This window comes from Leuciscus leuciscus (genome assembly GCF_965113295.1).
Source record: "Leuciscus leuciscus genome assembly, chromosome: 14".
NCBI lineage: Eukaryota > Metazoa > Chordata > Actinopteri > Cypriniformes > Leuciscidae > Leuciscus > Leuciscus leuciscus.
In genome coordinates this window covers 12,069,565-12,076,367 of record NC_138738.1, presented here as the reverse complement: position 1 = coordinate 12,076,367, position 6,803 = coordinate 12,069,565, and positions in this window count along the sequence as shown.

Below are 6,803 nucleotides of genomic sequence, written 5' to 3'. Positions count from 1 at the left end.
TCAGTGGACGTTTTGTTTATTTACCCTCATGTCCCCTCTCTTCCTCTCATTCTCGCTCTGCTTTTTCTCTGAAGACCATGTGGGGGTGTGGGGGCTTTGTGTTTGACCCAGATAAATTGCTGAACACTCATTTCATGCATGTGAGTGTGTGTGACAGTGAGAGAGAACAGGACTGTGCACCCGTTTACAAAATTCCACTTGGTTCTGTCATTAAACATGCTGCTCAGACCATATATTTGAATCTGCGTTCAATGCAACATCCAATATCTGTTTACAGTTAACTTAAAGCAACACTATGTAAAAAATGTTTACCTTAAAATAAATGTTTCCAAAATCGTTTCAGTGGTTCAAGAAGTCGTTACAGGGTGAAAGGCACTTATGCCTCCGCTTTGTGGTCCTTTATCTGCTATAACCATACTATGTAAGATTGCCAGATCCGGTCGCGTTTCTGTAGTTCTAATGAGACATAAGAAAACTACAAATTTGACTTGCTTTACGGCAAGCGTTACAATAGTCATTATTTTGTTTTTCTTCGTTTCTGATGTTGCAATACATCATACTTTCATAAAATCATGCATCATACTCTACCTTGTCTGTGGACATCGTTCATTCCAAAGCCGGTGCTGGATAACCAGTGGGCGTGCGTGCGACAGTAGGTTGCGGTAGGCTAAATGATTTACGACAGCGGAAATGGACAATTCCGCTTCCAACCTGTAGGGGGGCCGCAGAGGAAAAGTCCCATAGTGTTGCTTTAATGTTGCTAAAAAGAAAAATACAGGTATATAAGATGGTGGCACGCATCCACTCTTCCAATCCCCAAGCAACAAAAGGATACAGACATCGTTCTCTGATGGAGAAGGCACATTCAGCGGGTTTTGCCATCTTAAAAGACCAGTGCACAGTTAAGTGCAACGAAATTCCCCTGGGCACTTCAGCGCAAAGAGCAGATTTCCATAAAAGAGCAAGCATGGTCAGCGAGCATCTTTTTAAAGATGTCTTTCCGTCCATGTGTTTCTGGATGCAGTCGTTTCATGTCTTCATTTGACAGCCACGAACACTGTCTCACATGCCTGGGGCAAGAGCATGCTGCGAGGGCATGACCATGTTGACACTGTGGTCGCAACCACCAGGGCGGTGTACGCTCATGTCGCATGTCTCAACTCCTCTGAAGTCAGCAGAGGCTCGGGTCACTCTGTCCCATTTACATTCCGGGCAAGCTCAATCGTGCGGCCGACATGCTCTCGCGACAGCTCACGCTCACGAGGTGGTCCAGCTGATCTGGAGTTGATTCAGGGACACACAGGTAGACCTGTTTGCCTCAGAGGAGTCATCACACTACCAGCTCTTTTACTCCCTGACTGAGGCCCACCTTGGCATGGACGTGTTGGCACATAGCTGAACCTGGGGCCTACGCAAAAACATGTTTCATCCAGTAAATCTACTAGGTTTTTGGACTTGATGCTCCTTGCGACAGCCCCTCCCTCCCGAATTCCCCTGAGGAAGGACCTTCTTTCTCAGGGATGGGAACCATCTCTGGAACCTCCACGTGTGGCTTCTTGACAGGACAAGGTGGACTAAAGTGGCCAACTACCAGCGGTTGTAGACACTATCTCTCAAGCCAGAGCTCACTTACCAGGCAAGCTTATGCTTTGAAGTGGAGTCCCCCGGAGGAAGACCCCCGGAGAGGCCCAATCGGTTCAGTGCTTTCCTTCCTGCAAGGAGTGTTGGAGTGGAGGCTGTCCATTGGCGAACCCTGGATTGAGTTTCCCCTGAGCAACTGACTCCCCAGTGATTACCCAATGCATGCACGCTTGGTCAGCGCCTGTACTGGGCTAGATGCCCCATGTGTTTTTACTCACCTTTGTTAATCCCATATGTGTATTCTTCCATGGTACAGTTTTCCTGTCGGTAAACCTGTGTCTTTCCCTGGGCAGATATTGCTCTGCCCCGTCTCTGCATCTAGTAGTTCCATTCCTGTCTAGGCAGGATGTACCGCAGTGATCTTTCCAAATGTAGCACTGCCCTATGGGTCAGTTCATATGTGTATTTTCACATGTTTCTCCCTATGGATAGGATGTGGCCTCGATAACATCCCTCTCCATTGGACTAGGTACACTTCCCCAGCCTTGTAACACTGGCCATGGCTTAAAAAAAAAGGGATTCAGAAATAAAGCACTCTTCCTGTGATATAACAATGTAAAAGGAACAGCAGCTATGACTGTCTCCATGGTAAGCCCTGTCACTTCCATCCCGTTGGCATGAAGGACTAACATTCTGGGCTTACATGGGGCGCTGGGTAGGTTACGACTCAACTGGAGCAGTTGCCAAAAGGGCACGCTACAGCTTGCCAGCATCTGCATCTCTATCACTTGTAACACACAGTTCAGTGGTTGTGGTGCTTTCCATTAGGAGCCCATTCATCAGTCAACATAACGTTGTAGTAAATTACACATGGAGAACATCTTGGTTACTGATGTAACCCTCATTCCCTGATGGTGGGAACAGAGACATTATGTCCCCTTTGCCACAACCCTGAAACACAGCTGAATGGCCAGGGCCCTCGTCTCGCCTCCTCATGAATGAATGAATGAATGAATGAATGAATGAGGCATTTATATAGCGCTTTTCATATGTACTACTGTACACCCAAAGCGCTTTACAGTCATGTCAGGGTCTCTCCTCAACCACCACCAGTGTGCAGCATCCACTTGGATGATGCGATGGCAGCCACGGTACAACGGCGCCAGTGCGTTCACCACACACCAGATACAGGTGGAGAGAGGAGAGAGAGTGATAGAGCCAATTCAGTGGATGGGGATTATTAGGAGGCCATGATTGGGAAGGGCCATTGGAGGGAATGTGGCCAGGGCACCGGGGTTACACCCCTACTCTTTTACGAGAAGTGCCATGGGATTTTTAATGACCACAGAGAGTCAGGACCTCGGTTTTACGTCTATCCGAAGGACGGATGATAAACTCATCATAAACCTGAATGAGTGGATGAGACGCCATCTAATATATCCGTATACGGGGAGTGGCTCCGCATGCAAATTCCAGCTCGATGGTGTTTTAAGCCCCCAGTGGCTCCTTAGAGGCAGCTAACCCTACCCTCAACCTTAAACCTACCCATCTCCTCGCTGCCTGGAAGGCGCCGTTGGGGGCTTAAAACACCAAATGCCCAAAATCCACTCGCCAATTCCATTGGCCATTTTTCTAAAACTCAGAGGTGATTAGACCTCCCAAGTGAGACCGCATTTGTCAGTCGACAGAATGTCTCCCTTCCCTCCATCAGAGAATGAGGGTTACATCAGTAACCAAGACATTCAGAGTGCAAAACTTGCCATGAGAGGGCATTGCAACATTTCACACAAACATTTCTCCATCATTTCCCCAGGTTCAGCATAGAAATAAAAGTAAAATAATCAGTGCAATAATCAGACTCACCACAGGTAACCAGAATTCAAATCTGATTTAGATTATGCAAATGTATCAGCATGTTTAGCAAAAGGCTTAGCCAGATACACATTTTCTATAGACCTAAGTGAAGTTCACAACGTAATTTCGGGAGGAGTGAACCCATCTAATCTTTCAATTAACTGCCGGAGCATATAAGCAGCCGCTCACCTTGCTCTGGCATCAGCTGTTTTGGCATTGCGCCCCGCCCACTTCACCCACATAATTTAGGCAACTGGCTGCCATACTCATTATCCAAGCATTAGTAGTGCCACTGGGGGGGTATATCTAACCTCGAGTTGAAGTTGCTTCCTCGAGCCCCTCCACTGCGGACAGCAAGCCAAATACACTTAACCTTATTAGCTTAAAGATTATATGGGCAAAGGAACTTGTGAAATTACGTTGGCGGACTGATGTCAGCACTAAGAAAACAAATCATTTGGGTGTAGAATTTGGAATGAGACACAAAGTATTCCCCCAAACACACCAAACTAACTCACTGGACTTTTGATGTTGTTGGTTATTTCATTCCAACAATTATTTATAACAATTGCCTACCAGTTTTAATTGTACATACAAATACATGTTAAAGTTTTCCTTTAAGACAATAAACTAAACTCCTATGTAAGTATAAACTTGAACATTTTGATTGCACCCGCATGGACTAACACATTATGCTGAGCTGTCTGGTTACGTAGGGCTTATTAAAATTCGCTAATGGATCCAGTGTCAGTGGCATCATTTCTCATGAAGTGAGAAACTCAGAAACGGGTGGGAGGAGTGATGTACAAGAAGAAATATGTAGAAGTGTGATTCTCATTTTCACATGCCAACTTATTGGCCCAAAACACAAAGGGAGTCACATTTGACACACAATGTGATGATCACACACACAGTGCAATATCAAGCGTTAACAAATCCTTATTATCATGGGGGGGCTTTGGGTGATTTTGTGTGTGTCCATGTGTGTGAAAATATGTCAGATATGTCCCCGATATACATTTGTCATTATGGACACCAGAGAGTAGTAAAATGTGTTAGATAGGACTGAAAGCAATCTTATTTAGTTATAATTGGATATATAATTGAATTAAACAAAATTACCTGGAGTAGCCTCAGGATGCGGCATCAACAAGGCAATACATTATTTCTGAATCAACCAAATGATAAGCAACACTCCTTTGCACATAAAAAACTCCAAACCTGTGTGTTAGTAAATCTTGTGTACATTTCATTTCAATAGTCCCCTAAATCAGTTAAACGCTAAATATGTAGGATAAAGTATCCAGCAGCAATCCATGGGCCATGGTAAATTGCTTGGATTTATGAAATTAATTTACGCTGAAAGCCTTGAAATTCAGGTTTTCTCTCACTGCTGCATGTAATGCCATCCTACATGCGTGTGATTCAGGGAAAGTGATGCATCATCTTTGCAAAGTTTTCAGAAACCTAGGTCACCTTGGTTTAAATTTTCAATGAGGACACAAAGTCTGATGAATACTACACTTTCAATGACCACTGACCATGAGACAGACAAGACAGTTTCCTTTTCAAAATAAGGGTTGTTTGAATGGACAGAGAAAGCATTTAACCACTACTTTATCCTTGATCTAAAGACTCAAAGGTGTGTTTGTGTGTGAGTATGTAGGTGGACGAGGGTTGGATGCAAGCTGTCAACAACCTAGCTGAATGACATTGAGACAGAGTGCACACGAATAAAATATAATAAGTGTAAATGCCACATTTGGATATAGTAAATAATAGGCCTATAAGAAAAATGATGATCATGATGATGATAGTGAAGTTTTTTTTTTAGCTGCATGGCAGAACAAAGTCTGCACATGCATTGAAGTTCTTTGCATTCAATCTTTCATTCTAATCTGACATAATGTTATTCACATAAAAAGTAAGTTATATGAATCAACATTTAGTGACTGAATGAGACCAGAAATACACAAAAAATTCAAGGGAATTATGCTATAAGAAAGGAAATGAGAGAGAAGCTCTGTGTGTGTGTTTGCGTGTTTGTGAGAGTTTATTTGCGTAAGCGAAAGATGGTAGGTGTCATTCACCATTGAGAAGCACTGACTGGACTGTAGTGAGTGTGGGTGTACTTCCGAACTGTTCTAATACTTCACGTCTGCTTCAGCAAACACATGCACACTTTCTCACAAATCCAGGAACAAATCAGTCTTAGGCGAACTAATGATTCTTACTTCCACTGACAAGTCTATCAGAAAGTAATCACTTGTTTTGATGGTAATGGAAATGTTAAGAACTGAGAGAATCATTTGTTCTCAATGCAAACAACCGGACTTAATCACTTCAAAGTCCTGTTTTCCAGCTCCACGTCCGTTGTATACAGTAAATCCGGCTTCCGGAAGACTGTAGTGCGTTGGTGTATAAGAGCTTTCCTGCTTGCTGAGAAATCAAAAGAGAGAAATAAGAATAATTTGAAAAACTAATTAAATGTTCAGGGCTTCGTTATGCAAATGAATTGAGATTTTCCTACTCAAAAAAAAAAAAAAAAAAAAAACGGAGGTCAATCAAATTGAATGTAAAAAGACTAGTAAAAGCAGAATGTGTTTGTATATGTGAGTGATTATAGAGATAAAGTGAGAGAGGTTGTGAGAAAGAAAGAGAGAAAGAGGTGTCACTTTTTTTTCTCCAGAAAGAAATAGATGGTGATTCCGACCACTGTTGTCATGGTGACTAAATTCATTTTCTCTTATTTGTTCATTTAGTTTTCCTCTTTTTTTTCCATTAACACAACACCAAGTTCACTACTGAACTGTTTGGTATTGAGGTGTTTGATGGCAAATACCAATCATGATTTCATCTCAGTCTCACAAACACAGGTAGGTATGGAACAAAAATTAAAGATATAAATCATTTGTCACACAGAAAAAGACTAAATAGAGATGTCAAATGTCTGCTAAACATTTTTGACATGTATATAAGAAAGAATATTTCACTCAATTTCAGAGACTGTATGTTAAATAAACCTTGCTTAGGGTAAAAGCCATGCATCTAAGCATTCATCAATCAGGCTACAGATCTTAATCAAGACATCACCTTTTCTATAGCTTACCGACAGCTTTGTCCTGATGAAGGACATATCTGAGATGGAGTAAACGGAATGACCAGTATAGATGACTCATAATCCCACTGGATAATAAGCATTGAACACCCAATCACACACGTGTCCTTCTGAGTCAAAAATCTGCTAAACCTTAAATGAGTTACCAGAATACAAAGCAAAAAAAGAACCTTGTCCATTTGATTATATATTGGCTCGTATAGCCTACTCTTCACAAGTCAATTCACAAAGTTTTAAACTGAATTAGACT